Source organism: Monodon monoceros, unplaced genomic scaffold (genome assembly GCF_005190385.1).
Source record: "Monodon monoceros isolate NGI ecotype Baffin Bay Population unplaced genomic scaffold, NGI_Narwhal_1 Super_Scaffold_12, whole genome shotgun sequence".
NCBI lineage: Eukaryota > Metazoa > Chordata > Mammalia > Artiodactyla > Monodontidae > Monodon > Monodon monoceros.
The window spans coordinates 92,995,046-93,020,137 of record NW_021703768.1 but is presented as its reverse complement, the minus strand read 5'-3'; the positions used below and the strand labels follow the sequence as shown (position 1 = coordinate 93,020,137).

General features: G+C 38.8%; 1 protein-coding gene across 1 annotated transcript in view; it reads right to left on the bottom strand.

The window, feature by feature from the left end:
* Positions 1-409, bottom strand: part of NREP (neuronal regeneration related protein) — a 31,661-nt gene extending 31,252 nt beyond the window's left edge. Inside the window, exon 1 of the mRNA XM_029217937.1 lies at positions 354-409. The gene's annotated coding sequence lies outside the window, so the exon portion shown is untranslated. The remainder of the gene's footprint in view (positions 1-353) is intronic.
* Positions 410-25,092: the final 24,683 nt, after the last annotated feature.

Here is a 25,092-nt window from a genome sequence, read left to right as displayed (position 1 = left end):
GCTTTCCAGCTTTATCATCCCATCTTTTTCCCATTCATGGTATATCAGTCCCTTGCATCCGTATGGTTCATATTCATCCCTAGACCATTAACGATCAGGAAACAAAGTCACACAAACACTGACTTAAACCAGAGTGCCTCAACCTCAGTAGTATTTTGTTGTTTGGGGCCAGATGACTCTTTGATGGGGACAAGGGGCCCAGTGGGGAGGGGATAGGGGGCCGCCCAGTTCATTGTAGGATGTTTAGCAGCATCTCTGGCCTCTACCAAGTGGATGCCTGTAGCAAGGCTTGGCTGTGCCAACCAAATATATGTCCACACATTGTCAAATGTTCCTTGGAGGGGAAAACTTACCTCTGGTTGAGAATCACTGGCTTAAACAACCAGATCCATTCGTGAGAGGAAAGAGGTAGCCTTTCTTGAGCTATGTGGACCACATGCAGGAGAGACAGAGACCTGAACAAAACTGAGGTTTTCTTAGGAAAGAGGAAAAAGAAGAACGCAATGTCCTTATCTTAGACTTTACAGACTGCAGTGAGGGGGTAGGGAAACAACCAAAGCCAAAGTTACAGTGCATTGTGATAAGGACAGTTGTAGAGTTCTACACAGGGTACACTGTGAACACAAAGCCTCCTTTCTTAACCAGACCAGGGGTTCAGAGAAAGTTTCCTAAAGGAAGTGATGCTTAAACTGAATCTGTGAAGAATGAACAAAAGGCAGCAAATTGAAGAAGGGGGAAAGACATTCCAGCAGAGACGGGGGCAGATCATGAGCTAAGAAATGTGATCGCTGACTGGTGACAGCCAGGTGACAGAAGAACCCTGCGTCAGAAACTGACCGTTGTGTTCTATCCCTGACATGTATGCCAAAGAATAGTCCATCAGAGGACTTGGTCAAAAAGAGAAGTTGTACTTTAGAAACAGGGTTTTCCTTCAATCTCTCTTAGATATCTGGTTCTCAAATATATCCAAATGTATATTCCTACAATTCTATTTGTTTTCAGCCTATGTCATTGCTTGAGGTAACAAGTTTCATGAGGTTGAAAAGTTGTGTATAAAAGTGGTTAGAGCCAGGTCTATATGACCCTGTATAAGTTCTTTAGCCTTTTAGTCTGAGTTTCTTCATCTATCGGTTGGGGTTTACATTCTAACCCCAGAGTGCTGTATTAAGTGGAATTGCATACCGTGTTTGGCCTTTAGTTAGCAGTACATACACAGTAGCTTTATACAATACAACAGAAGTATTATCGGAAACTTTATAGAATAAAACTTATATGACATATATAGTTCCTCTCTGGTCAACCCAAATGATGTGTGGCTCCCCAGTGACTCTTGCATGACTCTTGGGCCTTTTCACTTGCTGTTCCTGCTGCCACAATGCCTCTTTCCTCTTCTTCAGTGTGTTAACTCTTGCTCATTTTTCACAAATTGGGTTGTGTATCACCTCCTTTAGGAAACTTTCTTTGAAGCCCTGGTCTAATTTACAAAGGAGCCTTCATGCTTACTGTGCACCCTGCGCAAAACTCTACAATTGTCCTTATCACACTGCACTGTAACTTTGCCTTTATTTTTCTGTCTTCACCACTAGGCTGCGAATTCCGTGAAGGAACAGACTGAAGACATTACTGGTTACCTGCCTGACACCCACTGTCTCTTTCCTCCTCCACATTCTTAGGGAAACCCTGATTTTGTCCTGGGCCCCATCTTTCCCCCATCCAGCCCATGATTCCAGGGAAGATGACCCTAAGGAGTAGATCCTAATTATTTTAGCCAATCAGCATATTGGATTGCCTGGGCCTAATAATGCTCACCCAGAAATAAGCATGTGACCATCAGACTGAAGGGAAAGAATTATATTGCATGTTAGAGCTAAGAAATTTGAATTCTATGCTTAAAGCAATGTGGAACCATTAAAGAAATTCAATCTGAAAGTGACATGACCAGATTTTTTTTTCCTAGAAAGACTACTCTTAGAGTAGTTTGGAGGATGAATTTTAGTAGGGAGAAAGGGCAGAATTGAGGAAATAAGATGAATTAGGGGATTATTACAGTAATCCAGGTGAGTAATTATAAGTAGCCCAAATTAAGGTAGAGACCATGGGAAAGGAGATGAGGGAAGGAGTGAAGATACATTCCAAGGTAGACTTGCAGGACTCATTAGGGGTTTAATAGAGTAATAGGGATTAGCTGGAGAAGAGAGCCCAAGAGGATTCCAGGTTTCTGGCTCTGTGACTGCTTAGATGACGATGGTCCCTCCTGAAACAGAAAACACAAGAAGACTGGATTTGGGAGGAGAAGGAGGTGATGATAAGTTCAGTTCTGTACCTGTTGAGTGTAGAACTCATACACTCAATACTCCAACAGCAAGCTTTGAGTAATTTTCTTATCACTACCTCCCTTTTCCTCCTGCTTCCTTCCTATGATAGGCTGAATTGTGTCCCCTCCAAAATTCATATATTCAAGTCCTGACCCCCAGTATTTCAGAATGTGACTATATTTGGAGATAGGGTCTTTAAAGAGATGATTAAGGGAAGATGACTCATGAGGGTAGGCCCTAATCCAATGTGACTGGTGTCCTTATAAGAAGGAGATTAAGACACAGGCACACACAAAGGAAAGACCCTGTGAAGATGATGGGAGAAGATGGATATCTACCAGCCAAGGAGATAAGCTTGAAAGAAACCAACTCTGCTGACACCCCAATCTCCAGATTTGTGAGAAAATAAATTTCTGTTGTTTAAGCCACCCAGTCTGTGGTATTTTGTTATGGGAACCCCAGTAGGCTAATACACCTGCCTTACCCCAAACATCCAGAAGACTAAAGGATCTGTAATGTTTCTGTTTGTCATGAGTTTTAGGATATTGTAAAATAAAAAGTCCAAGAAGGAGCCTAAGCCTAAAGAAGTAACATGTCCACTAAGGGCAAGGCTTTGTCCAAACCCAGAAAGTAATATTAAATATGTATATGAAAGTTGTAGCGATGGAAACTCATCTGAAATTCAGGGTTCATGGTTCTTAGAACAGCATTCCAAAACACATAAGGAAACCAATTTACAATCAACGCTGTCCACTTGCAAGTTTCCAGCTGTATTTACACAGCTGCTGAAGGCAGCACAGATGAGGATTCTCTACTCCACCACTGAGAAACCCACACTGAGAATATGTTCAGAAAAGTGTCTTCATATCTGAGAATTCAGTAAGTCTCAGGAAGTAACACAAAACATCAAGAACTGAGCCATTGATGTTGGGGACATTGGCAATGAAAGGAGGAAAAATAGGTTTATATTTAGCAAACTGTGAAATCTGAACATAAAAGTGAATATAGGATAACTTCCAACTTACGTCACTCTATCAAACATAATGATGAACATAGCATTTGAAAGATAAAGGACAAATGTAAGAGATGAGGAACTTTTGAAAATCATGGTGATCTCAGTCTTGTATTTTGCCCAACATCTAGAAATAATTGAAAGTCCCTGGAAAAGTCAAGTTAGCCCTCCTGTAGGTGAAGAACAAGCTGGCTGTTGTAGAAACAAAGAGATAAATGGAAGGAATGTCTCAAAGGAAGATTTATTCAGATGATCCTACTATGCAAAACAGACCCATATGAAACGTATTTTAAAATTAGCCTTCTGCTTGCCTTAAAACTTATCTGAATGGTGATGCAAAACTTTAAAAATAATACGAGTGGTAAATGCTGTTCCAAAACAAGTATAAGGAATTTAAAAATCCCATTGTGTGTGTGCCCATGTATGTGTGTGTGTGTGTGTTACCTAATTGGTCTTAACAAAGAAGAAGGGGAAATTGTGAATTTTTAAAAACTGATTAAAGTAATCAATGAATATTCTCCATAACACTGGGAAAATGCAGAAACATGCTCTAAGAAGCTGACAGAACGTACACCATTCTATTATATGAAGGTAGTGCTCACCTTATTGAGGACATGGAGTAACAAAAAAAGTCTCCAGATTTAAACATCCCTTGATACTGTGCCATGGTTAAAACAAAATTTTATACATACTAAATCTATTTTTGAAATTAACTCAAGCACCTTGACAGCTGAGCTAAGTTCTGTCCCCTTACAGTGGGATTTGTCATCCTCAGACTTCAGGATTTAATAGATAGATACCTGAGATACCCAGGGTTATAGTTTGGGGAACCCTCGTTAGGCACTTTCCTCACCTCATCACCCTTCTCATCTGACCACTTAGTCGAGAATGGAGATGGAAGGAGGAGGCTGACCAAAGAGAGAAACAGCTGATTGGAAGCCAGAAGGCTTTTTGCCTTTAGTATGAAGTTCTCCTTTTAAAAAATTGAAGTGATTTACTTCCTCTCCTTGTGGAGATACTCAAGAAGGTAAACCCTTGCCAGAAACTTCAAACATCAGATGTTGTAGTTCCCTGGAATTCATGGGAATACACATGTAAAGAATGATGAAAGTGTTTGAATTTAAAAATAATAATACTTTCACATATTTTTGTTGTACTTTCTTTTTATCTTGTAAAAATCTTTCAGTATATATCTCATAAGCTTCAAGAAACAGATTTTATTATTTTATTTAACAAATGAGGAAAAAGGCAAAAAAATTAAAAGAAGTCACTTAGGATCACAACTCTAGCTAGTAACACTGATTGGACTATCTAAACCATGACTAGACTGCATTAATTTTCACCAAAAGCCCTCAATTCCTCAGAAAATAGCATTTGAAACAAGCATTCTGGGACTTCCCTGGTGGCGCAGTGGTTAAAAATCCGCCTGCCGGGCTTCCCTGGTGGCGCAGTGGTTGAGAGTCCGCCTGCCAATGCAGGGGACACGGGTTCGTGCCCCGGTCCGGGAAGGCCCCACATGCCGCGGAGCGGCTAGGCCCGTGAGCCATGGCTGCTGAGCCTGCGCGTCCGGAGCCTGTGCTCTGCAACCAGAGAGGCCACTACTGTGAGAAGCCCGCGTACTGCAAAAAAAAAAAAAAAAAAAAAAAAAAAAAGAATCCGCCTGCCAATGCAGGGGACACAAGTTCAATCCCTGGTCCGGGAAGATCCCACATGCTGCAGAGCAACTAAGCCCGTGCGCCACAACTACTGAGACTGCACTCTACAGCACACAACTACTGAGCCCATGTGCCACAACTACTGAAGCCCGTGCGCCTAGAGCCCATGCTCCGCAACAAGAGAAGCCACCCCAATGAGAAGCCCGTGCACTACAATGAAGAGTAGCCCCCCACTTGCCACAACTAGAGAAAGCCCGCGTGCAGCAACAGAGACCCAACCCAACCAAAATTAATAAATAAATTTTATTTATTAAATAAATAAAATAAATAAATTTATTTAAAAGAAAGAAAAGAAACAAGAATTCCTCCTGGGCTGAAAGTTAGCTTATAGAGTCCTTGTATCAGTTCTGTTACAACTGTATCCTCATTTCACAGATGGAAAACTGAGGTGAAGAGAAAGCCACTCAATTACTTCATACAGCGTAAAGAGTGGAGCTGAGACTTGAACTCAGGAAGTCTGACTCCAGAATCCTGTCTCTTAATCATCATGCTGTTGTACCCACACTGCTGTGCCCTAAGGCCTAGAAATTCCCAGATCCAATGGACACTGGTTAGTCCTTCACTCCTTGACCCCCCTTAATTTCTTAGCCTTTACTCTCTGGCTTCTTTGACCTTTTCACCGACTCATCTTCCGTCTTCTACCCCATAAATTCTGGCAATTTACAGAAAAGAGATGGTTCTGCAGGCGGAACAGTTTGTAAACTTGAGATTCTTTGAAGAGATTAACTTATTTCACAAATGGTTTTGAACGACACCATGTGCCAGTTATTCCACCAAATACCGGTAATGACGTATTGTCAGAAAACAGAACTGAAAAACTAAGGTTCTCTTCCCCGCCCCGCGCACCACACATATATATTCATCTACATACCTATCCTTACGGTTCCTTTTAAAAGGGCAAAGATTTCATAACCTCAGGTTCATCTTAGTTTTGGAGTTGCGTGCTTTTGGCGTTGGCCCTAAATTAAACATCTTTCTAGAGTTGAAAAATGTGTCCTAAGCATTTTTTAAGAGAGGGTAAAGTTTTATTTTTGTTGATTCTCAAAGGCATCATAATAAAACAGTGAGAATTTGACTCTGTGATTGGAAAGTCCCATGAGACTTTCCTGAGAATGCTGAGAATGTGCACATTAAGAAGCTGAAATCAGAAGAGTCCAAGAAAAACTGCCAGGTCTTCATTTGCATGGATTTGCCTCATTTTGCACCAAAAGATCAGAGCCTTAAAGCATCCAGCTGTAATCCCTTAACTATGCCCTGAAAAGGTTAAACACTGCTCCTTAGTAGAGAGAAAATTCTTAGGTTTAGACAATCAAGATCACAAGTGCAGAGGGTGCTGCAAGGTGGTTCTCCATTACGCATCTTCAGTCACCTCCTACACACTGAGTCCACCCGGATGGACATCTGAAAGCTTCTCTCCTTGAGTCTCCCTCCCTTCCATTGTCTACTAGGCATTCTTAGCCCTTTGCCTCCCCCACTCCTCTTTTCATCCTCCCTGGAGTTCTGTTGCTTCCTCCTCACAATCTCAAGTTCAAATTAGCAGCCCATTGATTTCTCCTCCAGGGAGTTGGGTGTCCTTCCGGTTCTGGTGGGAGAAGGGCTGAAGGCCCAGGAGAGGGGTTGGTGAGAGCTTTTTCCCCGGAAGAGCTGGACAAGAGGAGAAAATTTCTGTCGTAAATCATACGAATGGTAATTTTTCATTGGTTGCTAAGTTCAGAACCTTCTTTGTTCCTTCTGTCAACAAATTTATTTTTTATAGTTTTGCAGTTTAAAATGTCCTGAGTTCTTTTTCATAAGTTGCAATTTACTTTAACTTCTCCCCCATCCCAGGGATTTAAGGACACACATGAACAAAGCCTAAATTGGTGATATCTAAATGGAATCCATGCAGTCAATGCTTCAACTTGAGTTAGGCTAAACTGAGATTAGACAAAGGTGTATTTTGGGGACATATATGAAGGAAGATTTTATGAGATAAATTAATGAGATAAACAAAATTTAAGCTTTTAAAGTCTAGCTTTATGTTTCAAAGCCTGGCTTCAGCACATTTTCAGTAATTTTCACAAAATGTGCTGCAAATTAAAAAAAAAAAATTATTAAAGCAGTCCCTGAAGGATCTATGCTTAGGAGTAGTTCACTGGCAACTCTCCTAAGTGGCTTTACAAGGTAAAAAAGTAGTGGAAATCTCTGTCTCCAAGACAGACCTTTTTCCCTTTGTCTAAGTGTCCATGACACATCCCTACCTGAATGACTCACAGGCATCATAAACTCACCTTATCCAAAACTGAAGTTATCATCTCCCTTGGAAGTATGGGGCCATCTTCTGTTCTCTGTTTATGCAAATCGTCACACTTCCACATATTCATATATGGTGGAAACCTTCCTTAAATCCTTCTAAACAGTCTGCAGTTTGGGTATTAATCCCATATCTCAAATATGGTCCTTCAAGCCTCAAGTTCAGCATTACCCTCTGTGTGAAGTTTTCCTGATGGCCCCAGTTACTCCTCATGGCACCATTCATTCAATTCAACAAATATTTATTGAGCATCTGCTTACTGTGTGCAAGGCAAAGGGCTAGACACTGGAGATAGAGCCATGAACACGATAGATCCACGCACTATCTTAATGGAACGTAATTCTACAATTACAATCACATATTCAAGATACAAGTAAAAAATTAGTAAGCAAGGGCTTCCCTGGTGGCGCAGTGGTTGAGAGTCTACCTGCCGATGCAGGGGACGCAGGTTCGTGCCCCGGTCTGGGAAGATCCCACATGCCGCGGAGCGGCTGGCCCGTGAGCCATGGCCGCTGAGCCTGCGCGTCCGGAGCCTGTGCTCCGCAACGGGAGAGGCCACAAGAGTGAGAGGCCCGCGTAACGCAAAAAAAAAAAAAAAAGAAAAAAATAATTAGTAAACAAGGCATTTTTAGATAAAGAATTTTTTAAAATGATGTGGCAAAGATTGACCCAGGGCAAGATGAGGGAAGGGGTATTCAGGGATGGCCTCTTTGAGTTGACACTTGAGCTAAGACCTGAATAATGAGATGGAGCCAGCAATTGAAAGATATGGGGGATAAGCATCCCTATCAGAGGGAGGGGGGAAAGCAAGTACAAAGGTACTGAGGCACGAATCAGTGGGGGTGTTCAAGGATAGGAAAAGTGTGATTGAGATAATGTGACTAGAGTGTAATGAGGAAGAGAAAAGAGTACCAAGGATGAGATCAGAAAGGTAGCATTCTTCTAGTTTAGGATGTGTTATGTTGTATTGTAAGACTTCACTGTGTCTGCTTGTCTTATCACCAGACTTTGGGATTACTTTTGATTTTTGGATCCCTGATGTCTGACATAAAACCTGGCACTAAGTAGATAAAATATCTGCTTAATGTATAAGTATAAAAGAACAAGTTTTTCTTCAAAAATAGTTTTAAGTGGTCAAATGGTTCAAGATAATGAAGTTTTATGAAATGTTTAATAAATTATCAATATTCAACTTCAAATATGCACAGAACTTGTGGAGGATTATAAAAGCAAACTATAGTTTCTCTCTTTAGGCTGTAAAGGCAGCTCTTAGCTTTAGAATTCATTTGAGGTGTTAAAATTATTTTTCTTAATGCTTAACCACATCAAGCTCAAGTTTGATTTAGTGCCAAAGTTGAAATGAAGTTGATGCTAACTGGACTAGACTTCAGGAAGGAAAAATAACAAGTTATTCCCAATTGTTCCCTCTCCCTGGGTAAGCAAGAGAAAAAAGCGCTACATCGTGATTTGAATGAGTAGTTTCAAAGTATTTTCCAAAGCTCATGCATGGAACCTTTTTTTCTCCCAGGAAAGAAACGTTCAATATAGAAAATTCTGCTTTCACCTAAAGAACAAAAGTGTTTACATTTATTTTTCTCATCCATGTTAATGTTAAAAAATTTTTTTCCTACAGCTATTAGGAGAATAGTAGTAATACTTCATTTACAAATAATGAAATGATGCAGAATGTGTTTAAGTAGTAGGTAAAGACAGATGAGTACTGGTGGAAGGAAGGAATGAAAGAAGAAGCTATTGAGCTGATATGGGTTTTTGTAAAATTTTTAAAAATTTATTTATTTATTTTATTTTTGGCTGCGTTGGGTCTTGGTTGCTACATGCGGGCTTTCTCTAGTTGTGGCGAGCGGGGGCTACTCTTCGTTGTGGTGCAGGGGCTTCTCATTGCGGTGGCTTCTCTTGTTGCAGAGCACAGGCTCTAGGAGCGTGGGCTTCAGTAGTTGCAGCACGTGGGCTCAGTAGCTGTGGCTCACGGGCTCTAGAGCGCAGGCTCAGTAGTTGTGGCGTGCGGGCTTAGTTGCTCCGCTGTATGTGGGATCTTCCTGGACCAGGGTTCAAAGCTGTGTCCCCTGCCTTGGCAGGTAGATTCTTAACCACTGTGCCACCAAGGAAGCCCTGAGCTGATGTGTTTTGAGATGTATTGTGTTAGGCACATTCATCTGCATAATCCCCCTTAAACTTCACAAAATTCTTTGAGTTAGGCATTTTTAAACTCATTTTAACAGATCAGGGATTACTGAGTAAATAATTGCCTGAGATCACACACAGTTACTAAATGACAGAGATAGCATTTGAAAGCAGGACTCTCTGACTAGATGCTTCATATTCTTTTATGTGTATATGTAATACATACATATTTATATATATAAAACAATTGAACATGCATTCCATATATATTACACATCCAATAGAAAACTTAGAGGCAGGATTTTATTGCACCATCAAAATTTAGTATTTCCCTATCCTTCTAATATAAACCAAAAATTATATCAAAATCCCTAAGAACATTCTTCATGACCACAGATTTAGCTAAAAAACTGAAGCAAAAGAATCGTGATTACAGAATGATTTAAAAATATATATCAGCTGTTAAAATAGCTTAGTTTATAGGTTGTTATAAATGCCACTATAAAAAACTGTAATTAGAAAAAGTTTTAGAGGAAATTGACTTACTGGAATTCCATGATCTATAAGACAAGGGAACAGGACTGGAAATTTCTCCAAATCCCTTCCAGTTCTAACACTCTAAAATCCTTTGACTTTAAAGCTTAGAATGGAATTATTATATGAAAATCTCTAAGTGCGGTCTTCTGTTTAAATGAAATTCTTTAGCTGCCCTCAAACTGTGATGACTTGTAAAATTATTTCAGTCACACTCTATTTGCTCACTTCCTCACGTTTGCATTCCTGATAAGCAATCAGAAATGACAGGATGGAGGGTTTTTTTTTTTTAATTTTTCAGTAGTTTTGAAATACTCTTCCTTTGTCAGTGCTTGTTTCACTATATTTTAGAAATGATTCTGAGATGTCCATCATTAATATGCAAAGCTTTATTTTAAAGGGCAATCTCATTTCTACCTAAGAACTATTCTAGTTTCTGAAAGTCTGGAAGTTCAGCTGCCATAAGCAAATCATCATTTGGTTTGGGAGAACTTCTTTATGCACTTGGTGAGCATACTTAGTCTGGTCCCACATAGAGGAACAGGCGTAAGGCGTGAGAGCTGCAAAACCAACTCGTCTCATCCAGCTTCTCACTAAACACTAACACGGATGCCTCTGGTTCTTTATGGGAACTATAATCATACCCTCTGAGTAGGGGGTTGCTTTGTTTCCCATGAAGAACGTAACTGGAATAACTTTTGACTCAACTTGAAAGATGTTATTTTCCTGAAATGTTCCTTTTCATGAATCTTTCTTATTACATATTATTAATCATGGAGGTATAATACAAATGATGTTGAGTTTCATAGCATGGCAGTTTTGGATTAGGTAATGTTATCTTGTTACTAATGGTTACTGCTGCTTAGTTTCTCTTCGGTAGCGGAGTAATGATATTCAGATGATCTATTTTAGGTTCCATGTTTATCTGTATTCAACTAAAGTCAACATAGTATTGATAATTCCAGAATTTTACTGCACATAAACACATTTTCTTTCAACTATTAATTATGTTTATACATCATCCATATGTCTCTGGTTGAGGGATCCAACAGATCCAACTGTGCAAGTTACAGTGCAAATAACTTTCATTTGATTCTCTGAGCCTTTATTTTTTAAAAATTAAGGAACTATTATATGCTCAACACTGTACTATGTCCTTGGATTAAAGATGAATCCTTTGCTCAAGGAAGGTGCAGCCTAAGGGGAGACTGAGTTGTAAACATACATAAAAACTCTAGTAAATATCTAACTCTCTAAAACAAATATAATAAGTAGTATTTGAAGGTAACTAATTAGTCCTTGACCATTGCAAAAAAACAATAATGATATAGTGCTTTTATTTCACTCAAACCAAGCCATCGGAGCTAAAGTATTAGTCAAAATCTCTTTGCTCAAGAAATTTGGAGATGTTTATTCCACTGAGAATATTTAACCATAAGGATTTATCTTTAGTGAAATTTGCTGGGGAACGGTGAGAATTTGTCTTTCTCAGTTGTCTCTGGGTAGATTGTGATCAAAATTCTCATGCAAAGATGTCTCTGCTTTCTGCCAAGAAGAGCCCAGAACCAAAGATAAGGTTACAGTGATCTAAAGTTCTTCCTCTACCACAGTATTTCTTTGTTCCAAAACAGATTGCCTTCTCTCGAGTGCCTAATATTCTTCTCTGTTTTTCTAAAAACCCCAGCGAGTCCAAATTTGGCTTGTGTTAACACAGAGTTTTACCTGTTCTGTCCCCAGAGCCCTGCATGCATGGCACAGTAGCCCTGAGGTGCTTAGGACAACCCCAAGTGTTTGCTCAGACTAAGAAACACAAAGCCACACTCTTGGACCAGACAGACCCTTCATCCGAGGTTGCAGGAGAAAGGTGATGAGAAGCCTCCTGCGTTTTTTCTACTCTGATCTTCTGGCGGTTCATAAACCACCCGACAAAGTCTGGATTAAATATACATTCTGAGAATTTAGACTAAAGCCTCAAGATGAAGAACTCTAAAAAGATCATTCAACTCATCAATGTTCATTCTCCTTACATTACAAACTCAGCATTGTGCCAGATGCTGTGAATAAAGAAGAAAGAGGAGGAAAGAGAGAAATAAAGAGGGAAGGAGGGAGAGAGGAAGAAAAAAAAAATAGGTACAGTAGGCATCTTAATGGCCTCCCAAAGATGCCTGTGTCCTACCCCCAAAATCTCTGAATATGTGAACTTATGGGGCAAAAGGGACTTTGCAGACATAATTAAAGTTACAGACCTTAAAAGGGAAGATGATTTTAGATTATCCAGTTGTGTCCAGCTAGTCACATAGGCCTTTAAAAGCAGAGAACCTCTTTTAGTTGCAGCAAGATGTCACAGAAGGGGAAATTCAGAGAGATTCCAAATGTGAGAATGAGCCGATGCTGTGCTGAGGGTTTGAAAACGGGGCGGTGTGCAGTGGCAATAAAACAGGAAGGCAGGTGGCCTTAAGGAGCTGAGAGGAGCTCCTGGCCGACAGCCAGCAAGGAAACAGGAACCTCAGCTCTACAGTCTCAAGGAACTGAATTCTGCCAGCCACCTGAATGAGCTTGGAAACTGATTCACGTCCAGAGCCTCTGGAAAAAAACACAGCCCTGCTGACCCCCTGATTTCTGTCTTACAACACTAAGCAGAGGATTCAGCCAAGCTATGGTGACCTGGGCTTTTAAACTGCAGAACTATGAGATTTTTAAAAATGGGTGTTGTTTTAATTGCTAAATGTGTGGCAGTTTGTTATGGAGGCAATAGGAAGCAGATACAAATAATACGTGGTACTTGGCCGCAAAGAATCTAACGGAGAAGAAAGTGACTGAATGTTAGGTTATAACCCTATGATTTTAATGGAGGAGGTCAGTGCGTGAGGAGAAATCATCTTGAAGAATGAGACTGACTGTTTTAAGCATCTCAGTGATATCGCTATTTAGAATACGCCTCATTTTGAGGGCATTTCGTGAGATACTCCAAGTTGACCAAGGATTTGGGAACAGTGTGCCGTGCCTGCCAATCTCTCTCTGACTTGTGGACTGCCCTAGGGAAGCATGAGGCATCTGATTACCCATATAAACACTTTTCCAAGCTGAACAAATAACCCTAACACAGAATCTTACGAAGAATGCAAATTGTCTTTTGCTTTCTTGAGAAAATTGTTAAGTTAGCAGCCATGCTCACGTTCTGTGTGTCTGCCAATTGCTTTTTTATAAGCAGGCTTACTTTCAATTCTCTGGAGTGTGCATTAGGGCAAGATTATTTCTAATAATCCAGAGAATGCATTTAGAGCATACATGAGAATAAACTTTTTACTCACTAATAATATCAAGACCCATCTTGTGGGTGGCGGAAGAAAGGGCAGACTAAGGCTTTGTAAAATATGCTTTAGAAACCTGATGTAAAGGATATTTCAAATTACTCTTTCAATTATTAACAGAGGTAGTAGACGAGCAACAAGCTGGGGAAGAATATTTGGAACACATAACACAGAGAAAGGACTAATTTCTTTAATGTAAAGAGAGCTCCCCTAAATCAATAAAAGACCAACAACCCCAAATGGTAAAGTATGTTTTAAAAGGAGTCGCAGATGAGGAAATACTAATGCTTTTTAAACTTATAAAAGATACTCAATATCACTTATCATAAGAGACATTCAAATTAAAACCACAAATAAATATAATTTATACCTGTTGGACAGAGAAGTTCAAAACATTTTATGATATACTGTGTCTGGAGTATGAGGTGAGACAGTGTCCAATAGCTGAAACAATTTGGAGAAAATTTGTTCATATTTACTAAAATTAAAAATGCGCAAATCCTTGAATCCAGCAAATTCACCTCTTACACTTTTTCCTATAGATAAACTTGTATTTGTAAAAATGATTTATATAAAAGGACAATATTTGAAACACATTTTGTAATAGCAAATGTTTGGAAACAACTTATATTTCTATTAAGAATGAGCTAGTTTAAAGACATCATGGAAAAATCATATAATATTATTCATCTGTTAAAAAGAATGAAGTTGGAACAACCACTTTGTTAAACTGTTTGGTAATGTTTACTAAAGCTAAACATAGGGCTACCTTATGACCCAGTCTTCTCCCAGGTATATCCCCAAGAGAAATGAGTGCATGTAGCCACCAAAAGACATGTGTAAGTCTGTCCCTAGCAGGTGTATTCAAAATGTCCCCAAACTGGAAACAACCCAGATGTCCATCAACAGGCAAATCTATTCATAAAATGGAATAATACTGGGCAATAAAAATAATAGCTGCTATACACAACAACATGGAAAATCTCTCTGATGTGTTGAAGGAAAGAAGGAAAATACAAATACGGTTTCATTTATATGAAGTTTCAAAACAGGCAGAGCTAAATGTAGTGACTGACATGAGACTAGAGGTTGACTCTGGGGGCATGAGGAACATTTTAAAGTGATGAAAATGCTCTACACCATGATCTGAATGGTGTTTACATGGGTGTACACATATACAAAAACTCTTCATGCTATATACTGAAGATTGACACACTTTACACACTTTCCAATTTATGTTATACCTCAGTAAAAAAAGTAAAAGAGGAAGAACATGGAAATGGATGAGGATGAGTAGGAGGATGTGTAGGAGGAAGACAGCAGCTCTACATGTATCCATGTGTATAATCTGCAAGCTAGATTGTTAAGTGAAAGCATTTCTCATCTAGAGTTCCTCATCTGAACCACAGCACACAGAAAATTATTTGTAATTATTCCTTCAATTCTCCAAAGAATGGTACATAATACCCATCCTGATGCCAAAGAGAAAAGTTAATTTATCACATACAACTGATGTCTTAGGGTTTGAGAGATTAATTCTCTCCAGGAAATTTAGCCGAGAATATTTATGTATGCTACATTTTGTGTGCTTAAGTATATATTTATCACAAGAAACTAACAGTGATTGTCTCTGACAGGGAACTGTGTAGCTCACTTTTAATTGTATGACCTATTAAACAATTCGAATTGTGTACTATGTGATGGAAACACACACACATTTTTCTTTAAATGGGAAAGTGGGAGTGTAAGAGAGGCGGGACGCTCAGGAATAAATGAAATGATGCTTCACTATAGTTGCACATTAACCAAAACATGTATGCTAGTGGTATTTAGCAACAAAAAATGTTTTAACCTCGGTTTTTAAGTCCAAAAATGCTGACTGTATTACTTTGAGTAATCTAAAAAAGAAAAAGTAAACATATTGAGGGCAAGGTGCATGATTTAAGACTGTCAAAGTTCCAAAACTGTCAGGGACATAGTTAAAGTATGGCAAGGCTCCAAAAATATTCTGCTAGCTGGTTGGGTCACTTTTTCCCATCTAGTCCAATTGTCATCTGATTGCCTGTGTGAGGGATCACGTGAGAGGCTGATAACTGAGATAAATAGGCTAAGGGAGGTCCAGGAATATGATTGTTTTGTGGGTAATTTTAAAGGTTAGACAGAAAAATATCAAAACAGTTTTCCTGTTTTGCCCATGAATAAAGCAAGCTAAAGAAAGCCAAAGAAACTGAAGCCTGATGGCAGAAACTACAGGATTTAGCACGGATCAATTTAGCGTGTGTGCAAGCACATACACACACACATACAAACACACATCAGAAACTGAGTGGTCTGGGCGAGGAGAGGCAAGTTGCTTGCCAGTCTCCAGCCAGCACATCAGGCTCTCCGTATACCGGGAAAATTGCACCAGAATTTCCAGATAGAGTTGTAATAATGAAGATAACAACTACTATACAAGTATTATGAGATTTATTGAGCACATCAACGCATGTGCCAAGTGCTCTACGTGCACTGTATTGTTAAACCCTCACAATATTCCACTGAAGTAAATAATGCTGTTATCCTCATGTTACAAATGAGGAAACAGGCTCAATGAGCTTAAATAGCTTGCTTAACAGTTAGTGACTGTAGAGCCTACTTCCTTTCCTCTGAACCATGTCCTGTTTGTGCATTACATGGCCCATTGTCAGTCAGTGGTAGGAATTCCTTACATAAAGAATTATACATGCAGCTTCATATAGAGCCCAGCTCCAATTGTGACTTAGGCTTTCCCCAAATCCATTCCATTTCTTAATTTACTAACGCATTGACCCCATTTCTTGAAATAGGCACGCATTTCTCAGAAATGCTTTACAAGTTTGTTTTTATTTGTTTGCTTGTTTGTTTATTTTTGCTGTGATGCTTACCCCAAGGAGCTGATAGAGATTTCTTGAGAAAACTGTCGAGTAGCATATTCTTTAGCATTTTGCAAAGCCCTGCTATGGAGGCTCCTTAAAGTTCACTGTCTAAGGGTTAATTCATGCAAAATATCTTTAGAGATACATCAGTAGCATACCATTTCTTGAGAAATTTCTTTGATTACCTAGGATAAGTTCATAATGACATTTCATTCAGTATTAAAGTATGTTCTATCCTTTTAACAGTCCTAGAGTACCAGAGAGGAACATCAACCATACTTTATTGAAACTCCTTGATTTATAATTCTTCACTACTTACAATATATATGCCCAGAAGACAGTAGGTAAGTAAATTAATGAAAATAAAAATATCTCTCCATTTTCTTTCTAATATTCCATGTAGAATAATCTGTTTGCTTGGTTACAAAGTGATTGAAGCAATAAGGGCCAGCTTATTGTTTCATTTTGGGGATATCTCAGCCAACCCAGGAGTGAGAGGAAGAGTCAGACCCCTCAAGGGGCTGGAAGCAGGAACTAGGTGCCTTTGGGGAACTAGATTTCTTTCTCCAGTTCTGGAAGCCAAATGGTTTGCATCCATGTCAAATTTCTCAGCATCTGCTTTGTGCTCCGCTGTTGCTGAGAAGTTTGCTCTGCTTTGCTCAGACTGTGTTAGCTACTAACCTTTAGTCCTATCCCATTGTCCTAGGAAAACCATCTGATTGGACGAGTTTGAGCCAGTCGTCCACCATAAACTATTTCTCTGTAGGCAAGTGTGTGGAATCACGTGGTGCACTCCCTCTCAGCATGGCTGTGGGAATGGAGAGGAGAGGGTTTGGGTAGATTTGCTAAGAAGAGGGTTATGGGAGTAGTGAGGACATGACTATGGAGAAAATAGTTGGAATTTGTGTTATAGTTGCCATATGGGACGCAATATTCTTCCAGAATCTGGCTATTTAGGAACTAGTCAGAAAGCATCTCCATTGTATTTAGATATTTCCTCTCCTGAGTCAATCTAATTCTAAAAGTTCCTAAGATCAAAGGATAGACTTTGGAAAGGGAACCCAAACAGAACCAGAATTGTGCAACAGAACCAGAATTGTGCTATAGGAGAGAGGACAAAAGTGGAGTTTACCTATTTGGTTTCATTATAAATGGGGACTTGGAGGCTCTCTCTTGATTGAATGGTGATTTTTGCCTCAGAAGATCTGTTCTGAAGCATATTCATAAAGTCTGAGGCTGAAGCTTTCCCTGAATGTTATGGAAATTAGAGATGGAAAACTTAAGTGGATAGTGCTGGCTGCAATTCAATGCATGCTAGTGCAATGCAGAGGGGGAAAATGTTATTTAAAACCACAAATGAATGTAGCAACTTCTGCCTTTTCCATGGAGAAGCTAGGGGTGAAAACAGGGAACAATTCATACAAAGGAAGGACTAAATCTCTTTGCTTTTCCTTTTGCAGAAAGAGGTGGAGGAGGGAGCAAGGGTGAGGCTTAGATTTAGATAGCCTGTGTGGTTTACCAGAATACACTAGTGGGTCTCTGTACACAAGAGAGAGTCTACGTGCTGAGTATAGGGTATGGAGATTCAGCGGAGCTAATGTGAATTAATTTTTATAAGAAAATGGAAGGCATTTAAAGTTATTACTCCTGAGAGAGAAGGGATAGATAAGAAAACAGAGGAAACCAGGGAGGAGAGCCCTGGAACATAGGAAAGGATCCAGAGGGCTTTTCATGTTAGGGTTTTCCAATATTCTATTTTAAGTTGTTTGGCTGCAATGTAAATACCATCCATTGCTGCAAGCCTCAGTCAAGTCTGCTACACAGAAAAGACTTTAATGAGTGTTTTTGCTTGTGAGTGTTTATTTGGTAGGGAGTGTATTTCTTTGTGTGTGTAAATTATGGAAGCAGGCTTGATTTCAAGTCTTATTGTATGTGGTAGAGAATAGAGAGAGGACATAAAAAACAGACAATTTATTAGTGGAACTAACTCAGTAAAAGCAGGAGCTAAGGGTCATCAGTGACTTGGAAAATTTTAAAATTTCTCATTCTTGCTTCCTGTTGCAAGTTACTTTGCAAACCAGTCCACACCAACATATACCTCATCCCTCATGCTCTTTTTCCAATGTGATGTTGATACATATCCATCAAGAAATGGAGTCTGTGTTCCTTCTCCTCGAACCTGGTAGATCTTTATAAATGCCTCACCCACTAGAACACGGGGGAAGGAATGCCACATGACTTCTGAGGCTAGGTCCAAAAAGGCAATATGGCTTCCACTTGGCTCTTGCTTTCTCACAGGGGGTCTCCCTTAGAACCACACCACCATTTTGGAAGGAAGCTCGTGCACCATAGAAAGGCCATGTGTGGGTATATTCTGACCAACAGCCTCAGCTAAGCAACGAGCAAGCATCAACTCTTAAAACTGTGGGCATACAGCCTGATGATTCCTGTTCTCAATCTTCCCATTTTCCAGCATAGAGTCCAGACATTGTGCAGCAGAGTCAGGCCATCTCCACCATTTCCTAACTGACTCAAAGAAAGTTTGGGAAATAATCAGTAATTATTATTGTTTTAAGCCACTAATTTTGAGAAAATTTGTTATGCTGCAACAGATAAATAAAACAGCCTCACTCCCAGGATCCTCAGAAAAAAATTAAAGAGCTTTGTAATGAAATTTGGACTAATTCTCTCTGAAGCTTAAAGAATTGGGTCATATCTGTTTTCACGGCACTTGTTAGAACTCAAGTACTATTCTTTGAACTTCAAGAGTTCTGTAGACTGAAAGACTAAGGCTACCAGTGCAAGGAAGGATGAGATGCGATATGGTCTGAATGTCTGAGTGCCCACAAAATTCATATGTTGAAATCCCAGCCCCTAAAGGTGATGATATTAGGAGTTGGGGCATTTGGGAGGTGCTGAAATCATGAAGGTGGAGCCCTCATGAATGGGATTAGTGCCTTATGAATGAGGATCCAGAGAGATCCCTGGCCCCTTCCACTATATGACAGTAAGAAGTCTGCTTCCCAGAAGAGGGCCCTCACCCAATCATGCTGGCTTCCTGACCTCACACTTCCAGACTCCAGGACTGTGAGAAATAAATTCCTGTTGTTTATAAGTCCATGGTATTTTGTTATAGCAGCCAAAACAGACTGAGACAGGAGAGGCATTGGTTCACGTTTCAGGAATAAAAAGGAAGATCCCAAGGATAGCCAAGGAGAAAACAAGTAGCTTGGAATTAATCCCTCTGGACTCAGCTATTAATCCCTCTAGACTAACCATGTGACTGGAAAATTTCTGGGTTTTGTCTCAGTTTCTTCATTTTAAATGAGGCCCGTCCATGTTTATAATTGTAAGGATCAATAGAGAAAATGCACGTAAAGTGTTCATCATAGTGCCCAGTACAGAATAAGCATGCTTTGAATATTAGCTATTGTTATTAATATTACGCTTAGCACAGCACCTAACACTAGGTAATTGCTTAATAAGTGGTATCTGCAACTACTGAGTGCTCCAAATATTTACTCTAACATGCCAGTCCATATTACTAAATTCTGCATTCCTATTTCCAGGGCTATGTCCCTGGATTTCCATAAGGAGAGGATAGAAAGTTCTGTAGTCTATGGAACTGTCAGCTTATCAGTGTGACTAGTAAGCTCACCATAAAATTGAACTCATTCAAAATGCCCTCACCTAAAGCAATTTATTAGCTATCAGGCTAAAAAGGCATTAATTCACCTCTGCTTGTGTTGGAGTATAAATGGCAATCCTTAGAGATGTGATCATATATTCTGCCAACCTTGGAACATATTCATAACTTGGAGAATCTGTGTTTCAAATTAGACTCTCTTACATTTTGAGTGCTTAATTTCATTTACACTTAACTATATGAAACTTTTGACTCTTCTGTAAAATAGAGCTGAAAATAGATTTTCTGGGCATCTGAGAGTTCTAAATTACCTCTAAAAATAACACTTTGATGAGTAAAGCAGAGAAAAACCAGAAATTTCCCACAATATACACAGTAAGTGGAAAATTCAAGTAAGTGGGTGTAGGAAAACAAAGAACCACATGGTATTTTTTTAAATGGATACTTTTTTTTCACGCTTTGCATGAACTTGTGGTAGAAAGGTCTAATTGTTCTGCAATATCAGCAGGAGACAACCCCCAAACTATAGATGACACTTCCAATAGACTTACAAACTATATAATTGGTCACAATATCTCCACTTTAAATCTCTGTGCTAACTGCCGCCATGAGAGATGGAGCAAGGAAGAGGCAGTAATGTAGGTATCCTATGCAAATTCTTGTCTTACTGCTTTATAATTTGAAATTTTAATTTTCTTAAAAGGTAAAAAATCTTTCCAATATTACCTCATATATTCTATATGTTGGGGAAAGGAGATTATTTGGCTCAAATATTCAACTCAATTGGTCATTGTTATCCTTAACTTTGTCAGCCAGGTAGACGCAAACTAAAAGATTTAATTAAGATGTCTGTTGGGTGCTATTTTAGGTCGGGTACTGGGCTATATATATGCTGTACCAGCTTTGGTTTGTTATAATGTAGCATTTCTCATCTATAACCAGCAGAAGAATAGTGTCCTGTACCACTAATGGTCTTTGAAAAAATGGTTTTGCACGGCCAAATAAGTTGAGGAAATGTTAGTTTAAACATATTAAAACAATTTTCCCTCCTGTAGGACTTCTCAGGGTTTTAAATATATTAATGTGCATTTTGACTCTCCAAGAATAATAGAAGATGAAGCATTTCCAAACCTTATTTAGTTGCAAATCATCTGTGAAAACTACAAGGCTTGCTTTGAGAACTGTTAGGGCAATGGATACTCAGTGATGGCAATTAAACAAAAAGTTACACTTTTCAAGGCCCCTAATCATCACTCATTCCACTTATTTTTTTTAATAGATCTTTATTGGAGTATAATTGTTTAACAATACCATGTTAGTTTCTGTTGCACAACAAAGACAATCAGCCATATGCATACACAAGTCCCCATATCCCTGCCCTCTTGAGCCTCCCTCCCATCCTCCCTATCCCACCCCTCTCGGTGGTCACAAGGCAACGAGCCGATCTCCCTGTGCTATGCGGCTGCTTCCCACCAGCCAACTATTTTACATTCGGTAGTGTATATATGTCGAGGCTACTCTCACTTCGCCCCAGCTTTGCCCTCCCACCCCATGTCATCAAGTCCATTCTCTATGTCTACCTCTTTATTCCTGCCCTGCAACTACGTTCATCAGTACCATTTTTTTTTTTTTGATTTCATATATATGTGCTAGCATACGGTATTTGTTTTTCTCTTTCCGATTTACTTCATTCTGTATGACAGACTGTAGGTCCATCCACCTCAACACAAATAACTCAGTTTCATTTCCTTTTATGGCTGAGTAATATTCCATTGTATATGTGTGCCACATCTTCTTTATCCATTCATCTGTCGATGGGCATTTAGGTTGCTTCCGTGTCATGGCTATTGTAAATAGTGCTGCAATGAACATTGTGGTGCATGTCTCTTATTGAATTATGGTTTTCTCAGGGTATATGCCCAGTACTGGGATTGCTGGGTCATATGGTAGTTTTATTTTTAGTTTTTTAAGGAACCTCCATACTGTTTTCCATAGTGGTTGTATCAATTTACATTCCCATCAACAGTGTAGGAGGGTTCCCTTTTCACCACACCCTTTCCAGCATTTATTGTTTCTAGCTTTTTTGATAATGCCCATCCTGACTGGCGTGAGGTGATACCTCACTGTAGTTTTGATTTGCATTTCTCTAATAATTAGTGATGTTGAGCATCTTTTCATGTGCCTCTTGGCCATCTGTATGTCTTCCTTGGTGAAATGACTATTTAGGTCTTCCACCCATTTTTTAACTGGATTGTTTCTTTTTTTTGATATTGAGCTCCATGAGCTGTTTGTATATGTTGGAGATTACTCCTTTGTCTGTTGTTTCATTGGCAAATATTTTCTCCCATTGTGAGGGTTGTCTTTTTGTCTTGTTTATGGTTTCCTTTGCTGTGCAAAAGCTTTTAAGTTTAATTAGGTCCCATTTGTTTATTTTTGTTTTTATTTCTGTTACTTTACGAGGTGGGTCAAAAAAGATCTTGCTGTGGTTTATGTCAAAGAATATTTTTCCTATGATTTCCTCTAAAAGTTTAATACTGCCTGGTCTTACATTTAAGTCTTTAATCCATTTGGAGTTTATTTTTGTGTATGGTGTTAGGAAGTGTTCTAATTTCATTCTTTTACATGTAGCTGTCTAGTTTTCCCAGCACCACTTATTGAAGAGGCTGTCTTTTCTCCATTGTATGTTCTTGCCTCCTTTGTCATAAATTAGGTGCCCATATGTGTGTGGGTTTATCTCTGGGCATTCTATCCTGTACCATTGATCTATATTTCTGTTTTTGTGCCAGTACCATACTGTCTTGATTACTGTAGCTTTGTGGTATAGTTTGAAGTCAGGGAGCCTGATTCCTCCAACTGTTTTTCATTCTCAAGATTGCTTTGGCTCTTCAGGGTCTTTTGTGTTTCTATACGAATTGTAAGGTTTTTTGTTCTAATTCTGTGAAGAATGCCATTGGCAGTTTGATAGGGATCACATTGAATCTGTAGATTGCTTTGGGTAGTATAGTCATTTTCACAATGTTGATTCTTCCAATCCAAGAACATGGTATATTTCTCCATCTGTTTATGTCATCTTTGATTTCTTTCATCAGTGTTTTATAGTTTTCTGAGTACAAGTCTTTCGCCTCCTTAGGCAGGTTTATTCCTAGGTATTTTATCCTTTTTGTTGCAATGGTAAATGGGAATGTTTCCTTAATTTCTCTTTCTGATTTTTCATTGTTGGTGTATAGGAATGCCAGAGATTTCTGTGCATTAATTTTGTGTCCTGCAACCTTACCAAATTCATTGATTAGTTCTAGTAGTTTTCTGGTGGCATCTTTAGGATTTTCTATGGATAGTATCATGTCATTGGCAAACAGTGACAGTTTTACTTCTTCATTTCTGATTTGTATTCCTTTTATTTCTTTTTTTTCTCTTAGTGCTGTGGCTAGGACTTCCAAAACTATGTTAAGTAAGAGTGGTGAGAGTGGACATCCTTTTCTTGTTCCTGACCTTCGGGGAAATGCTTTCAGTTTTTCACCATTGAGTATGATGCTTACTGTGGATTTGTCATATATGGCCTTTATTATGTTGAGGTAGTTTCCCTCTATGCCAATTTTCTGGAGAGTTTTTATCATAGATGCGTGTTGAATTTTGTCAAAAGCTTTTTCTGCATCTATTGAGATGATCGTATGGTTTTTATTCCTTAATTTGTTAATGTGGTGTATCACATTGATTGATTTGTGTATACTGAAGAATCCTTGCATCCCTGGGATAAACCCCAGTTGATCATGGTGTATGATCCTTTTAATGTGCTGTTGGATTCTGTTTGAAAGTATTTTGTTCAGGATTTTTACATCTATGTTCATCAGTGATATTGGTCTGTAATTTTCTTTTTTTTATGGTATCTTTGTCTGGTTTTGCTATCAGGGTGATGGTGGCTTTGTAGAATGAGTTTGGGAGTGTTTCTCCCTCTGCAATTTTTTGGAAGAGTTTGAGAAGGATCGGTGTTAGCTCTTTTCTAAATGTTTGATAGAATTCGCTTGTGAAGCCATCTGGTCCTGGACTTTTGTTTGTTGGAAGATTTTAAATTACAGTTTCAATTTCGTTACTTGTGATAGGTCTGTTTATATTTTCTAATTCTTCCTGGTTCAGTCTTGGAAAATTGTACGTTTCCAAGAATTTGTCCATTTCTTCGTGGTTGTCCATTTTATTGGCATATAGTTGTTTGTAGCAATCTCTCATAATCCTTTGTATTTCTGCAGTGTCAGTTGGGATTTCTCCTTTTTCATTTCGAATTTTATTGATTTGCGTCTTCTCCCTTTTTTTCTTGATAAGTCTGGCTAAGGGTTTATCAATTTTGTTTATCTTCTCAAAGAACCAGCTTTTAGTTTTATTGATTTTTGCTATTGTTCTCTTCGTTTCTATTTCACTTATTTCTGCTCGATCTTTATGATTTCTTTCCTTATGCTGACTTTGGGTTTTCTTTTTTCTTCTTTCTCTAGTTGTTGTAAGTGTAGGGTTAGATTGTTTATTTGAGATTTTTCTTGTTTCCTGAGATGAGATTGAATTGCTATAAACTTCCCTCTTAGAACTGCTTTTGCTGCATCCCACAGGTTTTGGGTCATACTGTTTTCATTGCCATTTGTTTCTTTGTATTTTTTTATTTCTTCTTTGATTTCTTCAGGGATTTCTTGGTTATTTAGTAGCACACTGTTTAGCCTCCATGTATTTGTGCTTTTTACAGTTTTTTTTCCTGTAATTGATTTCCAATCTCATAGTGTTGTGGTCAGAAAAGATGCTGGATACAATTTCAATTTTCTTAAATTTTCCCAGGCTTGATTTGTGACCCAAGATGTCATCTATCCTGGAGAATGTTCTGTGTGCACTTGAGAAGAAAGTGTATTCTTGTATTCTGCCACTTTTGGGTGGAATGTTCTATAAATATCAGTTAGATCTATCTGGTCTATTGTGTCATTTAAAGCTTGTGTTTCCTTATTTACTTTCTGTTTGGATGATCTGTCCAGTGGTGTAAGTGGGGTGTTAAAGTCCCCTACTGTTATTGTGTTACCGTCAGTTTCTCATTTTGTGGTTGCTAGCATTTGCCTTATGTATTGAAGTGCTCCTATGTTGGGTGCATAAACATTTATAATTGTTATATGTTCTTGGATTGAGCCTTTGATCATTATGTAGTGTCCTTCCTTATCTCTTGTAACAGTCTTTATTTTAAAGTCTATTTTATCTGATACGA